At 41.6% G+C, this 20,720-nt stretch overlaps 4 pseudogenes across 4 annotated transcripts; all 4 read right to left on the bottom strand.

Moving 5' to 3' along the window:
* Positions 1–577: 577 nt before the first annotated feature.
* AT1G41650 lies at positions 578–1,114 on the bottom strand (annotated as a pseudogene; the record flags this gene model as incomplete). Its single annotated transcript has 1 exon — positions 578–1,114.
* Positions 1,115–3,341: 2,227 nt separating this feature from the next.
* Positions 3,342–6,155, bottom strand: AT1G41630 (annotated as a pseudogene; the record flags this gene model as incomplete). The annotated part of the gene is made up of 1 exon: positions 3,342–6,155.
* A 4,125-nt stretch (positions 6,156–10,280) lies between these two features.
* Positions 10,281–13,094, bottom strand: AT1G41600 (annotated as a pseudogene; the record flags this gene model as incomplete). The annotated part of the gene is made up of 1 exon: positions 10,281–13,094.
* A 4,126-nt stretch (positions 13,095–17,220) lies between these two features.
* Positions 17,221–20,034, bottom strand: AT1G41115 (annotated as a pseudogene; the record flags this gene model as incomplete). Its single annotated transcript has 1 exon — positions 17,221–20,034.
* Between the last annotated feature and the right edge of the window lie 686 nt (positions 20,035–20,720).

Raw genomic sequence — 20,720 nt, 5'->3', positions numbered from 1 at the left:
GTGATAGAAATCCTCAAGCAAAGCTAGCCCAGACTAATTCCCATTAACGGAATCTAACTATGTAGGCAATAAGAACAGACTGATAAAGTCAATAAACGCTCTAAACAGCCAATCCCTTGGGATAGAGACGCATATCTCAGGAACTAGTGGATCAAGCATTCCATCGAACACCTTCTGGGTGCGGGAATGCTTGGGATCGAATTCCAGTTGATCAGAAAGAAATAAGCAGTAAACGCAACTAGTCCTAAAGGGATTCAATCAATTCTAAAACTTAACCATTCTACAGACTACGAATTCCACAACTACTTTATCCCATCCCTAAGAATTCTAAGTCTACTACTCAGACAACATGCTCAAAGATATAAACGCAGATAAACGATAATATTGCATAAGTAAAGAGATAAAGAGTAGAGAAACAAGATGACAGATGAAATCAAATGCGGAATCTGAATAACTTGGAAAAATCTCGAATTACAGGTTGCAGAAGCAAAAACGGCGCAGTAGAGTAAAATAGAAAATAAAACTGAAGCAAAAATTCAATGTCGACTGGATGTCCCAGGACAGAACCCTAAGACATCTATTTGTACAAAACGAAATAAAATGATAGTAGACGGGCCAATAACCTAATCGCTCGGCCCATAGAGAGATAATGGGCCGAGATGGGCTTCGTGATCCGATGGAGGTCCAGGCCGCTTCCAAACACTTTGTCTTCTCCTCTTCCCTCCCTTGTGCTCAGCTTTTCTGGTTGAGTGCGGATTTGAGTAGACTGTGAAGATGTGATCGAGTGTCCGGTCGAGTGATGCTGATGGTGGTGAGTGATGATACTCGACCAGGGGGTCGAGTAACTTGGTAGAGTGATTGGTCGAGTGTTATCAGGTGGTGTGGCGAAGTGATACTCGACCAGGGGGTCGAGTAGTGTCATCGAGTGGCCTGAGCTGAGGTTACTCGACCTGGGGGTCGAGTATGTGGGAAGAATGGCTCCAAAGTCACTCGACCTGGGGGTCGAGTATGTCTTCTGGTTCTGGCTCGTTTCTTCCAATTTGCTTGCAAACAGCTCCAAATCACCTGAAAACAACTCAGAAATGCAATATGTATGCAAAGCTATCCTAATCATGCAAAGTATGCAAGCATGATGAGAAATGATATAAAACAGTGATGAATGATACGAAACTGGACTCAAAACGATGATGAATGGACACTGAAAATATGCAAATTATAGACATATCAACTCCCCCAAACTTAGTCTTTGTTTGCCCTCAAGCAAATAAGAAGACATAGTTGAAGGAGAGGAGTGAAGGCGGGGACTCAGAACCAAAGCATATGATAGAGCAAATAAAATCAATGTCCAAGTTGGTAGTTCTAAGATGCGATATGATTGAATTCTACTGAAAAACGTTAGCTATGCCTTGTTATCAATCAATCTGTCTCTTATACTCGACCTACACATGCTTTCAAATCTACCAATCTCTTTAACATTCATTAGTTCTGGAACGTGAATCAAGCAGTGCATCATCAATGAACTCATTTGGCTAAGGTGAAGGTCAAGAGACAAAGATGGTCCCTTACAAAATAGGCTTAAGTAACAGGGGATCCCTCAAGAATGATTGAGCTTTAGTAGAATGCTAAAGGTAAGTCCCAAGTTATGCATACATAGATAAGATCCCATCTACCCAGAGTATAACAATGAAGTTCTAATGGTAATCCCAACTCCTGTCCCAACTTAACTCTACCCTTTGCACTCATGAATCTTTCAAACTCTTTTTCATATCATTCTTTTCTTTTCTCTTAACTCTAGGAGAAGCTTTCTCAACGCTCTGATACATCTAGCGGGGTTGGATTTCTTTAACAACTAAGGTTCCTGTTTTTTTTTATCTTTAAAACCAAAGGCTTTTAACCCTTCTTCTTTAGCTAACAAGAACCTCATTCTTTTCTTTAACATTCCCAAAACCTTTACTAGATTTTTTTTTTCTAACTTCTTTAGCTTACTTCCCCTAGAATTCTTTCCCTTTCCTCATCAACAATGAATTCCCTCTTTTCTTTTAAACACATCCCAACCCATGATATAAGCGCCCACCTAGTCCTATCCAGTCCGAAGAACGCGAACTAGAACTACATGAGACACTATCTCTGTCGTTACGAACCTAACACTTTCTACCAAACTCAATCGAAATAAGACCTCACAAACTCTCACAAGTGATATAGGGCTTGAAAGAAAGTTCAGGTTTGGGTATGGGTTAACTGCTCTAATAAGGAGAGTCAGCTACTTGGATCAACAAGAGTGGTTAAAATGAGTAAGAAAATCCAAGTATTTTAGGGTATCCATGAGTTCAAATTCGATGCCAAGACATGATAATTCTAAATCAGATTCAAGTTCAAATTGATAGGGAATGATATCAGATCCTAACAGTGTGGTCGAGTAGAGCAATCTAGGCATGGTGCAGTTTTACTTCAATTTCAATGACAACGCATCAAACAACTAACAACGAGGGCACTGAGCTTATCTGGTGAACTAAAATGCTTACAAGGCTATCTCTTCATTATCCCCTATGCATATGCAACAATCCTAAACGAAACACTCTAGACTCGATCCTAAATGCAATGCAACTACATGAGCACTCTATTTTTGTGAAATCATTTTCTAAAATTTTTCATTTTTTTTTTTGTTTTTCTATGCCTTAGATGAATGCAGACTCAAGATTATATACAATGCAACACACACTTCCTGAGCCCTCCCCCAAACTTAAATCACACAGTCCACTGTGCGACCAAATTTGGAAGAGAGTACTCAGGACAAAACACATCACAAAAACAAAATAAAAACAAGAGATGGTATATTACAATGGTGGAGTGAGGTGCATACCTCAGTGGAAGAAGGAGCGGAGTTGGTCGCCAATAGCTTCCTGTGATTGCTCCCAGGCCATCGACGAATCTCCCTGTTGTGTCTCAGCTTCCCCTTGGGGGTACTCGACCTCTCTTCTTCTGCTGCAGCCAGCACCGCGGTCGAGTGAATTACTGACATGGGGAAGTCGTGATTGCATCATTCGCTATACTCGATCACATCTTCATTCGCTCCCTGTAGGGTGTGGTCGAGTGATTTCCTAGCGTGGAGAAGCCAGAACAATGTCGAGTGTCTTTGATTGCTCTGTGGTCGAGTGTATTGTTGTTCCCTCAAAGCCAGAATCCATTTCCCTCAGCTCTTCATTCTTATCTCCTGAAAACTCTAACAGAATGTATTAAAAATAACAAGGAAAAATAAAAGATATTTACGAAAATGGACATGGGACTTCCTCCCAAGTGAGCTTGTTTTAAGTCTCTAGCTTGACTCCTCACACTCATAAGACTTAAGGAGGGTGATAGAGAAGAATTGAAATCTTCTCTTCTTCCTTTGCAGATACAACATCGGACTTAGCTTGCTCTCTTGACATGTCTGTAATTGAGCACTCAATGGCCCTTTCTTTGTAAGCTTCTTAAATTTCTTGTGGGTAGTCTTCTTCTTCACACCATTCTGAAACGAACTTCTTCTTTGGTATAACTTCAATGCCGAGTTGAGGTTGAATAGCTTCCCTTTGCATCTGACTCACTGTATCCCTAACTTCTTCAACAGTGCAAGCTAGCTTCTGGATGGTTTCTTCTTTGAGATCAGAATTCCTTTTAAGTTCTAGCCAATCAACTATAGAGAGCGTACTAGACTGAGTGGTTGAGCTTGAAGGTCGTGTTGGAGCTAAACTCGGTTCCTTTACTCTTTCAGTTTCAAATCTTTCTTCTGTAACCACTCCTTGGACCCCAAAGGTCTGTCCCTCTATGGTTGATCTTCTTGGAGTTTTGTTGATGTCAAACTGTAACCTGATATCCTTCCCAAGATTGATTTCAATCTTTCCATCTTTGACGTCTATCACTGCTCCAACTAAGGCCAAGAAACGTCTTCCTAGGATGAGAGGATCCTTAGGTTCTTCATCCATCTCAAGCACAACAAAATCTGTAGGCACTTGTACTCCATTAATCTTGATAGGCATATCTTCTAGTAGGCCATAAGGTTTTCTTAAGGTCCTATCAGCAAGGATCAAGGATAGGTCGTATGGCTTATATTTGAAAAATCCCAGCTTCCTTGCCACAGAAAGTGGCATTACGCTGACTGAAGCTCCTAGATCACATAGACAGTTGCTGAAAGTCAGTTGCCTAATAGAGCATGGTAGAGTACAAGATCCCGGATCTTCCAACTTTTCTTGAATAATGTTCTTCTAGATGATTGCACTAAACTCGTGAGGTAACGCCACTGTTCCTTGAACTTCTTTGATCCTCTCTGTAATCATGTCCTTCACACGTTTGTGTGAGTTCAGTATTAGCGCAAGACAGTCTACTAGAGGCATTGTGATTTCAAGGTCCTTCAATTTTTTTTCCAAGAGAGCTTCATACTTCTTTATCAGTTGCTTCTTAAATCTCCCTGGAAATGGTAATGGAGGCTTGTAGGGTGGAGGAACAAAGACTTTATCTTTGGTTTTAGCAGATGCAGGCTTTTTAACTGAAGAAAGTACTACTTGAGCTTGGGATCGAGTACTGTGATCGAGTATGGGCTCCTCTAATGCTATTTTAGCTTGAATTTCATTCTGAACAAAATCCTCCCCTTCTTGAACTTCACTGTCCCTAGTGATGGAGGTAGAGGCATGTCGAGTTGGCAGCTCTCGATCATGGCAGATATTGATGGCGTGAGCAGTGGCGTACTCCTTAGGATTCTGGATTGCTCTCCCTGGAAGCTGGCCTGGGTTGTTGTTAACAGATGGTGTAGCGAGGATGCCTTCCACATATCTCATCCTAGTGCTCAGTGCTTCGAACTTGCTGTTAAGTTCGACGCTTTGTCGGTCGACTTTGTTATTTAATTTACCCAACTTCTTAGCGATTTCCATTGCTCCTGTGGCTTGTCCTTGAATGAGCAGCTGGAGCATAGTCATTATGTCTGAATTCTGAGGCGCAACTGGCTGTTGTTGATGTGGTGTGAAACCAGGTGGTGGTTGCTGTTGTTGATATCCTCCTTGAAACTGCATCTTTGGGACGAATCCTTGGCTTTGGTTGTAAGGAATAAAGGGTTTGGGTTGGTTTTGCTGTTGCTGAGGGTAGACTTGGTCATGAGGGTTGGCGATATTGGTGCTTCTGTATGACAGATTTGGGTTGGGTCTGTAATTGTTGTACCCCTTGTTGTAGCCACCTTGATTCTGAACATAGCTGTAAGCACACTGATCATTCTCCCCCTCTTGTACTTGGAATGGTTCATCTTGAGAGATGAGGTGAACATGTTTCTGCTGCACTTGGAGGATTTTGTCTAGTTTGTCATTGAGAACTTTCATGTCTCTACGGTGCTTGTCATCAGAGTCAGAACTGGTGCGGATGCTTCTGTCATAATCTTCATTATAATTGCCATCCGACTGAGCAAAGTTTTCAACTAGCTCCCACCCTTCTTCAACATCCTTCTTTAAGAAATTCCCCTTTGAAGCGGTGTCAAGTAGCATCCTTATCTTAGGCAAGACGCCTCTATAGAGTGTGCTGAGAAGAGAAGCTTGCTTAAATCCGTGATGAGGGCATTTTGTTTGATAACCCTTAAAGCGTTCCCAAGCTTCATAGAAACTTTCACTTTGTTTCTGAGTGAATCCGGATATCTCATTCCGGAGTCTTGCAGTTCTGGAGTAGGAGAAGAATTTTGCCAAGAAAGCTTTTTTGCAGTCATCCCAGGTCGTGATTGATCCCTGGGGTAGCGTCTTTTCCCACAGATGGGCTTTGTCTCCAAGTGAGAATGGAAACAAGCGAAGCTTGAAACCATCTTCACTAACTCCATTGATTTTAGTAAGGCTACAGAGCCTTTCAAACTCGTCTAGATGATCGAGTGGATCCTCCATTGGCAAGCCATGAAACTTGTTCCCCTGCACCATTGCAATGAGACTGCTTTTGATCTCAAAGTTGTTGTTTTGTACTGGAGGTGGAACAATGCCATGACGCTGGTTGTGGTTGTGAGGGAAGTCACTAGCACCAATGTTGTTAGGTTGCTCTTGCGCATCTACAATGTCAGCCATTGTGTCTGTTGCTGTCCGTTCTTTCAGTTGGCGAGCAATACGGTCGATGTTATCGTTGAATAGGAAGTTCTAATTCCCTTGTGACCGTGTACGACATGTATCAACCTGACTATAACAGACGAATAAAGTGTGTTGCTAAGTACCTGAAATACAAATTCTGAAAAGACACAATGTTAGTATCTCTTATAACAAAAACGAACTTGATCTTAACAATTCTGAAATCTCAAATATAGCAAACAAACACCCAATTGGCAACGGCGCCAAATTGATAATAAATTTTTAATCAATTATCCTAAAACACAATTCATGTCATTGTAATATTTTAGGTGTCAATCCAAATGGGTGTGATGCAAACAGATGAGATGTGATCAGAAGTCATTAAGTCAAGCCAAGCAATACCAGTTTTGGGGTTTCTAAGAGTCCTAAGCGAACATGCAGAAAACAGAAGCAATAACAGAATTACTAAATTCACTCGACCACAACAGGCTGATGCCAGAAGTAGGATGTGGTCGAGTAACAGGTCGAGTAACAGACAGGATATGAAACAGCTATACTCGACTGCACAGTCTGTTGCCAGACACTGGGTGTGGTCGAGTATACTGGACGAGTAACAGACAGGAAACAAGACAATCTTACTCGACTGCACAGTCTGTTGCCAGACACTGGGTGTGGTCGAGTAAGTTGGTCGAGTGATTGTAAATACTAAGAAGCAGGCAATGAGAACGATTAAGCGATAACGATAAAACAGAGAAATAAGATAGACGAGAAATTCCTAAGGATGGGGTAATCGAGTAGAGTGGTATCCTAGCCTATTCGAATGGTTAACAAGCGCAATCAAGCTATCCCTAGACAACAGGTTCAACAACAGATCAATTCACTCCCGTGATAGAAATCCTCAAGCAAAGCTAGCCCAGACTAATTCCCATTAACGGAATCTAACTATGTAGGCAATAAGAACATACTGATAAAGTCAATAAACGCTCTAAACAGCCAATCCCTTGGGATAGAGACGCATATCTCAGGAACTAGTGGATCAAGCATTCCATCGAACACCTTCTGGGTGCGGGAATGCTTGGGATCGAATTCCAGTTGATCAGAAAGAAATAAGCAGTAAACGCAACTAGTCCTAAAGGGATTCAATCAATTCTAAAACTTAACCATTCTACAGACTACGAATTCCACAACTACTTTATCCCATCCCTAAGAATTCTAAGTCACTACTCAGACAACATGCTCAAAGATATAAACGCAGATAAACGATAATATTGCATAAGTAAAGAGATAAAGAGTAGAGAAACAAGATGACAGATGAAATCAAATGCGGAATCTGAATAACTTGGAAAAATCTCGAATTACAGGTTGCAGAAGCAAAAACGGCGCAGTAGAGTAAAATAGAAAATAAAACTGAAGCAAAAATTCAATGTCGACTGGATGTCCCAGGACAGAACCCTAAGACATCTATTTGTACAAAACGAAATAAAATGATAGTAGACGGGCCAATAACCTAATCGCTCGGCCCATAGAGAGATAATGGGCCGAGATGGGCTTCGTGATCCGATGGAGGTCCAGGCCGCTTCCAAACACTTTGTCTTCTCCTCTTCCCTCCCTTGTGCTCAGCTTTTCTGGTTGAGTGCGGATTTGAGTAGACTGTGAAGATGTGATCGAGTGTCCGGTCGAGTGATGCTGATGGTGGTGAGTGATGATACTCGACCAGGGGGTCGAGTAACTTGGTAGAGTGATTGGTCGAGTGTTATCAGGTGGTGTGGCGAAGTGATACTCGACCAGGGGGTCGAGTAGTGTCATCGAGTGGCCTGAGCTGAGGTTACTCGACCTGGGGGTCGAGTATGTGGGAAGAATGGCTCCAAAGTCACTCGACCTGGGGGTCGAGTATGTCTTCTGGTTCTGGCTCGTTTCTTCCAATTTGCTTGCAAACAGCTCCAAATCACCTGAAAACAACTCAGAAATGCAATATGTATGCAAAGCTATCCTAATCATGCAAAGTATGCAAGCATGATGAGAAATGATATAAAACAGTGATGAATGATACGAAACTGGACTCAAAACGATGATGAATGGACACTGAAAATATGCAAATTATAGACATATCAACTCCCCCAAACTTAGTCTTTGTTTGCCCTCAAGCAAATAAGAAGACATAGTTGAAGGAGAGGAGTGAAGGCGGGGACTCAGAACCAAAGCATATGATAGAGCAAATAAAATCAATGTCCAAGTTGGTAGTTCTAAGATGCGATATGATTGAATTCTACTGAAAAACGTTAGCTATGCCTTGTTATCAATCAATCTGTCTCTTATACTCGACCTACACATGCTTTCAAATCTACCAATCTCTTTAACATTCATTAGTTCTGGAACGTGAATCAAGCAGTGCATCATCAATGAACTCATTTGGCTAAGGTGAAGGTCAAGAGACAAAGATGGTCCCTTACAAAATAGGCTTAAGTAACAGGGGATCCCTCAAGAATGATTGAGCTTTAGTAGAATGCTAAAGGTAAGTCCCAAGTTATGCATACATAGATAAGATCCCATCTACCCAGAGTATAACAATGAAGTTCTAATGGTAATCCCAACTCCTGTCCCAACTAAACTCTACCCTTTGCACTCATGAATCTTTCAAACTCTTTTTCATATCATTCTTTTCTTTTCTCTTAACTCTAAGAGAAGCTTTCTCAACGCTCTGATACATCTAGCGGGTTTGGATTTCTTTAACAACTAAGGTTCCTGTTTTTTTTTATCTTTAAAACCAAAGGCTTTTAACCCTTCTTCTTTAGCTAACAAGAACCTCATTCTTTTCTTTAACATTCCCAAAACCTTTACTAGATTTTTTTTTTCTAACTTCTTTAGCTTACTTCCCCTAGAATTCTTTCCCTTTCCTCATCAACAATGAATTCCCTCTTTTCTTTTAAACACATCCCAACCCATGATATAAGCGCCCACCTAGTCCTATCCAGTCCGAAGAACGCGAACTAGAACTACATGAGACACTATCTCTGTCGTTACGAACCTAACACTTTCTACCAAACTCAATCGAAATAAGACCTCACAAACTCTCACAAGTGATATAGGGCTTGAAAGAAAGTTCAGATTTGGGTATGGGTTAACTGCTCTAATAAGGAGAGTCAGCTACTTGGATCAACAAGAGTGGTTAAAATGAGTAAGAAAATCCAAGTATTTTAGGGTATCCATGAGTTCAAATTCGATGCCAAGACATGATAATTCTAAATCAGATTCAAGTTCAAATTGATAGGGAATGATATCAGATCCTAACAGTGTGGTCGAGTAGAGCAATCTAGGCATGGTGCAGTTTTACTTCAATTTCAATGACAACGCATCAAACAACTAACAACGAGGGCACTGAGCTTATCTGGTGAACTAAAATGCTTACAAGGCTATCTCTTCATTATCCCCTATGCATATGCAACAATCCTAAACGAAACACTCTAGACTCGATCCTAAATGCAATGCAACTACATGAGCACTCTATTTTTGTGAAATCATTTTCTAAAATTTTTCATTTTTTTTTTGTTTTTCTATGCCTTAGATGAATGCAGACTCAAGATTATATACAATGCAACACACACTTCCTGAGCCCTCCCCCAAACTTAAATCACACAGTCCACTGTGTGACCAAATTTGGAAGAGAGTACTCAGGACAAAACACATCACAAAAACAAAATAAAAACAAGAGATGGTATATTACAATGGTGGAGTGAGGTGCATACCTCAGTGGAAGAAGGAGCGGAGTTGGTCGTCAATAGCTGCCTGTGATTACTCCCAGGCCATCGACGAATCTCCCTGTTGTGTCTCAGCTTCCCCTTGGGGGTACTCGACCTCTCTTCTTCTGCTGCAGCCAGCACCGCGGTCGAGTGAATTACTGACATGGGGAAGTCGTGATTGCATCATTCGCTATACTCGATCACATCTTCATTCGCTCCCTGTAGGGTGTGGTCGAGTGATTTCCTAGCGTGGAGAAGCCAGAACAATGTCGAGTGTCTTTGATTGCTCTGTGGTCGAGTGTATTGTTGTTCCCTCAAAGCCAGAATCCATTTCCCTCAGCTCTTCATTCTTATCTCCTGAAAACTCTAACAGAATGTATTAAAAATAACAAGGAAAAATAAAAGATATTTACGAAGATAGACATGGGACTTCCTCCCAAGTGAGCTTGTTTTAAGTCTCTAGCTTGACTCCTCACACTCATAAGACTTAAGGAGGGTGATAGAGAAGAATTGAAATCTTCTCTTCTTCCTTAGCAGATACAACATCGGACTTAGCTTGCTCTCTTGACATGTCTGTAATTGAGCACTCAATGGCCCTTTCCTTATAAGCTTCTTAAATTTCTTGTGGGTAGTCTTCTTCTTCACACCATTCTGAAACGAACTTCTTCTTTGGTATAACTTCAATGCCGAGTTGAGGTTGAATAGCTTCCCTTTGCATCTGACTCACTGTATCCCTAACTTCTTCAACAGTGCAAGCTAGCTTCTGGATGGTTTCTTCTTTGAGATCAGAATTCCTTTTAAGTTCTAGCCAATCAACTATAGAGAGCGTACTAGACTATGTGGTTGAGCTTGAAGGTCGTGTTGGAGCTAAACTCGGTTCCTTTACTCTTTCAGTTTCAAATCTTTCTTCTGTAACCACTCCTTGGACCCCAAAGGTCTGTCCCTCTATGGTTGATCTTCTTGGAGTTTTGTTGATGTCAAACTGTAACCTGATATCCTTCCCAAGATTGATTTCAATCTTTCCATCTTTGACGTCTATCACTGCTCCAACTAAGGCCAAGAAACGTCTTCCTAGGATGAGAGGATCCTTAGGTTCTTCATCCATCTCAAGCACAACAAAATCTGTAGGCACTTGTACTCCATTAATCTTGATAGGCATATCTTCTAGTAGGCCATAAGGTTTTCTTAAGGTCCTATCAGCAAGGATCAAGGATAGGTCGTATGGCTTATATTTGAAAAATCCCAGCTTCCTTGCCACAGAAAGTGGCATTACGCTGACTGAAGCTCCTAGATCACATAGACAGTTGCTGAAAGTCAGTTGCCTAATAGAGCATGGTAGAGTACAAGATCCCGGATCTTCCAACTTTTCTTGAATAATGTTCTTCTAGATGATTGCACTAAACTCGTGAGGTAACGCCACTGTTCCTTGAACTTCTTTGATCCTCTCTGTAATCATGTCCTTCACACGTTTGTGTGAGTTCGGTATTAGCGCAAGACAGTCTACTAGAGGCATTGTGATTTCAAGGTCCTTCAATTTTTTTTCCAAGAGAGCTTCATACTTCTTTATCAGTTGCTTCTTAAATCTCCCTGGAAATGGTAATGGAGGCTTGTAGGGTGGAGGAACAAAGACTTTATCTTTGGTTTTAGCAGATGCAGGCTTTTTAACTGAAGAAAGTACTACTTGAGCTTGGGATCGAGTACTGTGATCGAGTATGGGCTCCTCTAATGCTATTTTAGCTTGAATTTCATTCTGAACAAAATCCTCCCCTTCTTGAACTTCACTGTCCCTAGTGATGGAGGTAGAGGCATGTCGAGTTGGCAGCTCTCGATCATGGCAGATATTGATGGCGTGAGCAGTGGCGTACTCCTTAGGATTCTGGATTGCTCTCCCTGGAAGCTGGCCTGGGTTGTTGTTAACAGATGGTGTAGCGAGGATGCCTTCCACATATCTCATCCTAGTGCTCAGTGCTTCGAACTTGCTGTTAAGTTCGACGCTTTGTCGGTCGACTTTGTTATTTAATTTATCCAACTTCTTAGCGATTTCCATTGCTCCTGTGGCTTGTCCTTGAATGAGCAGCTGGAGCATAGTCATTATGTCTGAATTCTGAGGCGCAACTGGCTGTTGTTGATGTGGTGTGAAACCAGGTGGTGGTTGCTGTTGTTGATATCCTCCTTGAAACTGCATCTTTGGGACGAATCCTTGGCTTTGGTTGTAAGGAATAAAGGGTTTGGGTTGGTTTTGCTGTTGCTGAGGGTAGACTTGGTCATGAGGGTTGGCGATATTGGTGCTTCTGTATGACAGATTTGGGTTGGGTCTGTAATTGTTGTACCCCTTGTTGTAGCCACCTTGATTCTGAACATAGCTGTAAGCACACTGATCATTCTCCCCCTCTTGTACTTGGAATGGTTCATCTTGAGAGATGAGGTGAACATGTTTCTGCTGCACTTGGAGGATTTTGTCTAGTTTGTCATTGAGAACTTTCATGTCTCTACGGTGCTTGTCATCAGAGTCAGAACTGGTGCGGATGCTTCTGTCATAATCTTCATTATAATTGCCATCCGACTGAGCAAAGTTTTCAACTAGCTCCCACCCTTCTTCAACATCCTTCTTTAAGAAATTCCCCTTTGAAGCGGTGTCAAGTAGCATCCTTATCTTAGGCAAGACGCCTCTATAGAGTGTGCTGAGAAGAGAAGCTTGCTTAAATCCGTGATGAGGGCATTTTGTTTGATAACCCTTAAAGCGTTCCCAAGCTTCACAGAAACTTTCACTTTGTTTCTGAGTGAATCCGGATATCTCATTCCGGAGTCTTGCAGTTCTGGAGTAGGAGAAGAATTTTGCCAAGAAAGCTTTTTTGCAGTCATCCCAGGTCGTGATTGATCCCTGGGGTAGCGTTTTTTCCCACAGATGGGCTTTGTCTCCAAGTGAGAATGGAAACAAGCGAAGCTTGAAACCATCTTCACTAACTCCATTGATTTTAGTAAGGCTACAGAGCCTTTCAAACTCGTCTAGATGATCGAGTGGATCCTCCATTGGCAAGCCATGAAACTTGTTCCCCTGCACCATTGCAATGAGACTGCTTTTGATCTCAAAGTTGTTGTTTTGTACTGGAGGTGGAACAATGCCATGACGCTGGTTGTGGTTGTGAGGGAAGTCACTAGCACCAATGTTGTTAGGTTGCTCTTGCGCATCTACAATGTCAGCCATTGTGTCTGTTGCTGTCCGTTCTTTCAGTTGGCGAGCAATACGGTCGATGTTATCGTTGAATAGGAAGTTCTAATTCCCTTGTGACCGTGTATGACATGTATCAACCTGACTATAACAGACGAATAAAGTGTGTTGCTAAGTACCTGAAATACAAATTCTGAAAAGACACAATGTTAGTATCTCTTATAACAAAAACGAACTTGATCTTAACAATTCTGAAATCTCAAATATAGCAAACAAACACCCAATTGGCAACGGCGCCAAATTGATAATAAATTTTTAATCAATTATCCTAAAACACAATTCATGTCATTGTAGTATTTTAGGTGTCAATCCAAATGGGTGTGATGCAAACAGATGAGATGTGATCAGAAGTCATTAAGTCAAGCCAAGCAATAACAGTTTTGGGGTTTCTAACAGTCCTAAGCGAACATGCAGAAAACAGAAGCAATAACAGAATTACTAAATTCACTCGACCACAACAGGCTGATGCCAGAAGTAGGATGTGGTCGAGTAACAGGTCGAGTAACAGACAGGATATGAAACAGCTATACTCGACTACACAGTCTGTTGCCAGACACTGGGTGTGGTCGAGTATACTGGACGAGTAACAGACAGGAAACAAGACAATCTTACTCGACTGCACAGTCTGTTGCCAGACACTGGGTGTGGTCGAGTAAGTTGGTCGAGTGATTGTAAATACTAAGAAGCAGGCAATGAGAACGATTAAGCGATAACGATAAAACAGAGAAATAAGATAGACGAGAAATTCCTAAGGATGGGGTAATCGAGTAGAGTGGTATCCTAGCCTATTCGAATGGTTAACAAGCGCAATCAAGCTATCCCTAGACAACAGGTTCAACAACAGATCAATTCACTCCCGTGATAGAAATCCTCAAGCAAAGCTAGCCCAGACTAATTCCCATTAACGGAATCTAACTATGTAGGCAATAAGAACAGACTGATAAAGTCAATAAACGCTCTAAACAGCCAATCCCTTGGGATAGAGACGCATATCTCAGGAACTAGTGGATCAAGCATTCCATCGAACACCTTCTGGGTGCGGGAATGCTTGGGATCGAATTCCAGTTGATCAGAAAGAAATAAGCAGTAAACGCAACTAGTCCTAAAGGGATTCAATCAATTCTAAAACTTAACCATTCTACAGACTACGAATTCCACAACTACTTTATCCCATCCCTAAGAATTCTAAGTCACTACTCAGACAACATGCTCAAAGATATAAACGCAGATAAACGATAATATTGCATAAGTAAAGAGATAAAGAGTAGAGAAACAAGATGACAGATGAAATCAAATGCGGAATCTGAATAACTTGGAAAAATCTCGAATTACAGGTTGCAGAAGCAAAAACGGCGCAGTAGAGTAAAATAGAAAATAAAACTGAAGCAAAAATTCAATGTCGACTGGATGTCCCAGGACAGAACCCTAAGACATCTATTTGTACATATCGAAATAAAATGATAGTAGACGGGCCAATAACCTAATCGCTCGGCCCATAGAGAGATAATGGGCCGAGATGGGCTTCGTGATCCGATGGAGGTCCAGGCCGCTTCCAAACACTTTGTCTTCTCCTCTTCCCTCCCTTGTGCTCAGCTTTTCTGGTTGAGTGCGGATTTGAGTAGACTGTGAAGATGTGATCGAGTGTCCGGTCGAGTGATGCTGATGGTGGTGAGTGATGATACTCGACCAGGGGGTCGAGTAACTTGGTAGAGTGATTGGTCGAGTGTTATCAGGTGGTGTGGCGAAGTGATACTCGACCAGGGGGTCGAGTAGTGTCATCGAGTGGCCTGAGCTGAGGTTACTCGACCTGGGGGTCGAGTATGTGGGAAGAATGGCTCCAAAGTCACTCGACCTGGGGGTCGAGTATGTCTTCTGGTTCTGGCTCGTTTCTTCCAATTTGCTTGCAAACAGCTCCAAATCACCTGAAAACAACTCAGAAATGCAATATGTATGCAAAGCTATCCTAATCATGCAAAGTATGCAAGCATGATGAGAAATGATATAAAACAGTGATGAATGATACGAAACTGGACTCAAAACGATGATGAATGGACACTGAAAATATGCAAATTATAGACATATCAACTCCCCCAAACTTAGTCTTTGTTTGCCCTCAAGCAAATAAGAAGACATAGTTGAAGGAGAGGAGTGAAGGCGGGGACTCAGAACCAAAGCATATGATAGAGCAAATAAAATCAATGTCCAAGTTGGTAGTTCTAAGATGCGATATGATTGAATTCTACTGAAAAACGTTAGCTATGCCTTGTTATCAATCAATCTGTCTCTTATACTCGACCTACACATGCTTTCAAATCTACCAATCTTTTTAACATTCATTAGTTCTGGAACGTGAATCAAGCAGTGCATCATCAATGAACTCATTTGGCTAAGGTGAAGGTCAAGAGACAAAGATGGTCCCTTACAAAATAGGCTTAAGTAACAGGGGATCCCTCAAGAATGATTGAGCTTTAGTAGAATGCTAAAGGTAAGTCCCAAGTTATGCATACATAGATAAGATCCCATCTACCCAGAGTATAACAATGAAGTTCTAATGGTAATCCCAACTCCTGTCCCAACTTAACTCTACCCTTTGCACTCATGAATCTTTCAAACTCTTTTTCATATCATTCTTTTCTTTTCTCTTAACTCTAGGAGAAGCTTTCTCAACGCTCTGATACATCTAGCGGGTTTGGATTTCTTTAACAACTAAGGTTCCTGTATTTTTTTATCTTTAAAACCAAAGGCTTTTAACCCTTCTTCTTTAGCTAACAAGAACCTCATTCTTTTCTTTAACATTCCCAAAACCTTTACTAGATTTTTTTTTTCTAACTTCTTTAGCTTACTTCCCCTAGAATTCTTTCCCTTTCCTCATCAACAATGAATTCCCTCTTTTCTTTTAAACACATCCCAACCCATGATATAAGCGCCCACCTAGTCCTATCCAGTCCGAAGAACGCGAACTAGAACTACATGAGACACTATCTCTGTCGTTACGAACCTAACACTTTCTACCAAACTCAATCGAAATAAGACCTCACAAACTCTCACAAGTGATATAGGGCTTGAAAGAAAGTTCAGGTTTGGGTATGGGTTAACTGCTCTAATAAGGAGAGTCAGCTACTTGGATCAACAAGAGTGGTTAAAATGAGTAAGAAAATCCAAGTATTTTAGGGTATCCATGAGTTCAAATTCGATGCCAAGACATGATAATTCTAAATCAGATTCAAGTTCAAATTGATAGGGAATGATATCAGATCCTAACAGTGTGGTCGAGTAGAGCAATCTAGGCATGGTGCAGTTTTACTTCAATTTCAATGACAACGCATCAAACAACTAACAACGAGGGCACTGAGCTTATCTGGTGAACTAAAATGCTTACAAGGCTATCTCTTCATTATCCCCTATGCATATGCAACAATCCTAAACGAAACACTCTAGACTCGATCCTAAATGCAATGCAACTACATGAGCACTCTATTTTTGTGAAATCATTTTCTAAAATTTTTCATTTTTTTTTTTGTTTTTCTATGCCTTAGATGAATGCAGACTCAAGATTATATACAATGCAACACACACTTCCTGAGCCCTCCCCCAAACTTAAATCACACAGTCCACTGTGCGACCAAATTTGGAAGAGAGTACTCAGGACAAAACACATCACAAAAACAAAATAAAAACAAGAGATGGTATATTACAATGGTGGAGTGAGGTGCATACCTCAGTGGAAGAAGGAGCGGAGTTGGTCGTCAATAGCTGCCTGTGATTACTCCCAGGCCATCGACGAATCTCCCTGTTGTGTCTCAGCTTCCCCTTGGGGGTACTCGACCTCTCTTCTTCTGCTGCAGCCAGCACCGCGGTCGAGTGAATTACTGACATGGGGAAGTCGTGATTGCATCATTCGCTATACTCGATCACATCTTCATTCGCTCCCTGTAGGGTGTGGTCGAGTGATTTCCTAGCGTGGAGAAGCCAGAACAATGTCGAGTGTCTTTGATTGCTCTGTGGTCGAGTGTATTGTTGTTCCCTCAAAGCCAGAATCCATTTCCCTCAGCTCTTCATTCTTATCTCCTGAAAACTCTAATAGAATGTATTAAAAATAACAAGGAAAAATAAAAGATATTTACGAAGATAGACATGGGACTTCCTCCCAAGTGAGCTTGTTTTAAGTCTCTAGCTTGACTCCTCACACTCATAAGACTTAAGGAGGGTGATAGAGAAGAATTGAAATCTTCTCTTCTTCCTTAGCAGATACAACATCGGACTTAGCTTGCTCTCTTGACATGTCTGTAATTGAGCACTCAATGGCCCTTTCCTTGTAAGCTTCTTTAATTTCTTGTGGGTAGTCTTCTTCTTCACACCATTCTGAAACGAACTTCTTCTTTGGTATAACTTCAATGCCGAGTTGAGGTTGAATAGCTTCCCTTTGCATCTGACTCACTGTATCCCTAACTTCTTCAACAGTGCAAGCTAGCTTCTGGATGGTTTCTTCTTGGAGATCAGAATTCCTTTTAAGTTCTAGCCAATCAACTACAGAGAGCGTACTAGACTGAGTGGTTGAGCTTGAAGGTCGTGTTGGAGCTAAACTCGGTTCCTTTACTCTTTCAGTTTCAAATCTTTCTTCTGTAACCACTCCTTGGACCCCAAAGGTCTGTCCCTCTATGGTTGATCTTCTTGGAGTTTTGTTGATGTCAAACTGTAACCTGATATCCTTCCCAAGATTGATTTCAATCTTTCCATCTTTGACGTCTATCACTGCTCCAACTAAGGCCAAGAAACGTCTTCCTAGGATGAGAGGATCCTTAGGTTCTTCATCCATCTCAAGCACAACAAAATCTGTAGGCACTTGTACTCCATTAATCTTGATAGGCATATCTTCTAGTAGGCCATAAGGTTTTCTTAAGGTCCTATCAGCAAGGATCAAGGATAGGTCGTATGGCTTATATTTGAAAAATCCCAGCTTCCTTGCCACAGAAAGTGGCATTACGCTGACTGAAGCTCCTAGATCACATAGACAGTTGCTGAAAGTCAGTTGCCTAATAGAGCATGGTAGAGTACAAGATCCCGGATCTTCCAACTTTTCTTGAATAATGTTCTTCTGGATGATTGCACTAAACTCGTGAGGTAACGCCACTGTTCCTTGAACTTCTGTGATCCTCTCTGTAATCATGTCCTTCACACGTTTGTGTGAGTCCGGTATTAGCGCAAGACAGTCTACTAGAGGCATTGTGATTTCAAGGTCCTTCAATTTTTTTTCCAAGAGAGCTTCATACTTCTTCATCAGTTGCTTCTTAAATCTCCCTGGAAATGGTAATGGAGGCTTGTAGGGTGGAGGAACAAAGACTTTATCCTTGGTTTTAGCAGATGCAGTCTTTTTAACTGAAGAAAGTACTACTTGAGCTTGGGATCGAGTACTCTGATCGAGTATGGGCTCCTCTAATGCTATTTTAGCTTGAATTTCATTCTGAACAAAATCCTCCCCTTCTTGAACTTCACTGTCCCTAGTGATGGAGGTAGAGGCATGTCGAGTTGGCAGCTCTCGATCATGGCAGATATTGATGGCGTGAGCAGTGGCGTACTCCTTAGGATTCTGGATTGCTTTCCCTGGAAGCTGGCCTGGGTTGTTGTTAACAGATGGTGTAGCGAGGATGCCTTCCACATATCTCATCCTAGTGCTCAGTGATTCGAACTTGCTGTTAAGTTCGACGCTTTGTCGGTCGACTTTGTTATTTAATTTACCCAACTTCTTAGCGATTTCCATTGCTCCTGTGGCTTGTCCTTGAATGAGCAGCTGGAGCATAGTCATTATGTCTGAATTCTGAGGCGCAACTGGCTGTTGTTGATGTGGTGTGAAACCAGGTGGTGGTTGCTGTTGTTGATATCCTCCTTGAAACTGCATCTTTGGGACGAATCCTTGGCTTTGGTTGTAAGGAATAAAGGGTTTGGGTTGGTTTTGCTGTTGCTGAGGGTAGACTTGGTCATGAGGGTTGGCGATATTGGTGCTTCTGTATGACAGATTTGGGTTGGGTCTGTAATTGTTGTACCCCTTGTTGTAGCCACCTTGATTCTGAACATAGCTGTAAGCACACTGATCATTCTCCCCCTCTTATACTTGGAATGGTTCATCTTCAGAGATGAGGTGAACATGTTTCTGCTGCACTTGGAGGATTTTGTCTAGTTTGTCATTGAGAGCTTTCATGTCTCTACGGTGCTTGTCATCAGAGTCAGAACTGGTGCGGATGCTTCTGTCATAATCTTCATTATAATTGCCATCCGACTGAGCAAAGTTTTCAACTAGCTCCCACCCTTCTTCAACATCCTTCTTTAAGAAATTCCCATTTGAAGCGGTGTCAAGTAGCATCCTTATCTTAGGCAAGACGCCTCTGTAGAGTGTGCTGAGAAGAGAAGCTTGCTTAAATCCGTGATGAGGGCATTTTGTTTGATAACCCTTAAAGCGTTCCCAAGCTTCACAGAAACTTTCACTTTGTTTCTGAGTGAATCCGGATATCTCATTCTGGAGTCTTGCAGTTCTGGAGTTGGAGAAGAATTTTGCCAAGAAAGCTTTTTTGCAGTCATCACAGGTCGTGATTGATCCCTGGGGTAGCGTCTTTTCCCACAGATGGGCTTTGTCTCCAAGTGAGAATGGAAACAAGCGAAGCTTGAAACCATCTTCACTAACTCCATTGATTTTAGTAAGGCTACAGAGCCTTTCAAACTCGTCTAGATGATCGAGTGGATCCTCCATTGGCAAGCCATGAAACTTGTTCCCCTGCACCATTGCAATGAGACTGCTTTTGATCTCAAAGTTGTTGTTTTGTACTGGAGGTGGAACAATGCCATGACGCTGGTTGTGGTTGTGAGGGAAGTCACTAGCACCAATGTTGTTAGGTTGCTCTTGCGCATCTACAATGTCAGCCATTGTGTCTGTTGCTGTCCGTTCTTTCAGTTGGCGAGCAATACGGTCGATGTTATCGTTGAATAGGAAGTTCTAATTCCCTTGTGACCGTGTATGACATGTATCAACCTAACTATAACAGACGAATAAAGTTGGTTGCTAAGTACCTGAAATACAAATTCTGAAAAGACACAATGTTAGTATCTCTTATAACAAAAACGAACTTGATCTTAACAATTCTGAAATCTCAAATATAGCAAACAAACACCCAATTGGCAACGGCGCCAAATTGATAATAAATTTTTAATCAATTATCCTAAAACACAATTCATGTCATTGTAGTATTTTAGGTTTCAATCCAAATGGGTGTGATGCAAACAGATGAGATGTGATCAGAAGTCACTAAGTCAAGCCAAGCAATAACAGTTTTGGGGTTTCTAACAGTCCTAAGCGAACATGCAGAAAACAGAAGCAATAACAGAATTACTAAAATCACTCGACCACAACAGGCTGATGCCAGAAGTAGGATGTGGTCGAGTAACAGGTCGAGTAACAGACAGGATATGAAACAGCTATACTCGACTGCACAGTCTGTTGCCAGACACTGGGTGTGGTCGAGTATACTGGACGAGTAACAGACAGGAAACAAGACAATCTTACTCGACTGAACAGTCTGTTGCCAGACACTGGGTGTGGTCGAGTAAGTTGGTCGAGTGATTGTAAAAACTACGAAACAGGCAATAAGAACGATTAAGCGATAACGATAAAACAGAGAAATAAGATAGACGAGAAATTCCTAAGGATGG

The sequence above is a fragment of the Arabidopsis thaliana genome (genome assembly GCF_000001735.4).
Source record: "Arabidopsis thaliana chromosome 1 sequence".
In the NCBI taxonomy this organism is placed as follows: Eukaryota; Viridiplantae; Streptophyta; class Magnoliopsida; order Brassicales; family Brassicaceae; genus Arabidopsis; species Arabidopsis thaliana.
This window is presented reverse-complemented; position numbering and strand designations above follow the sequence as displayed.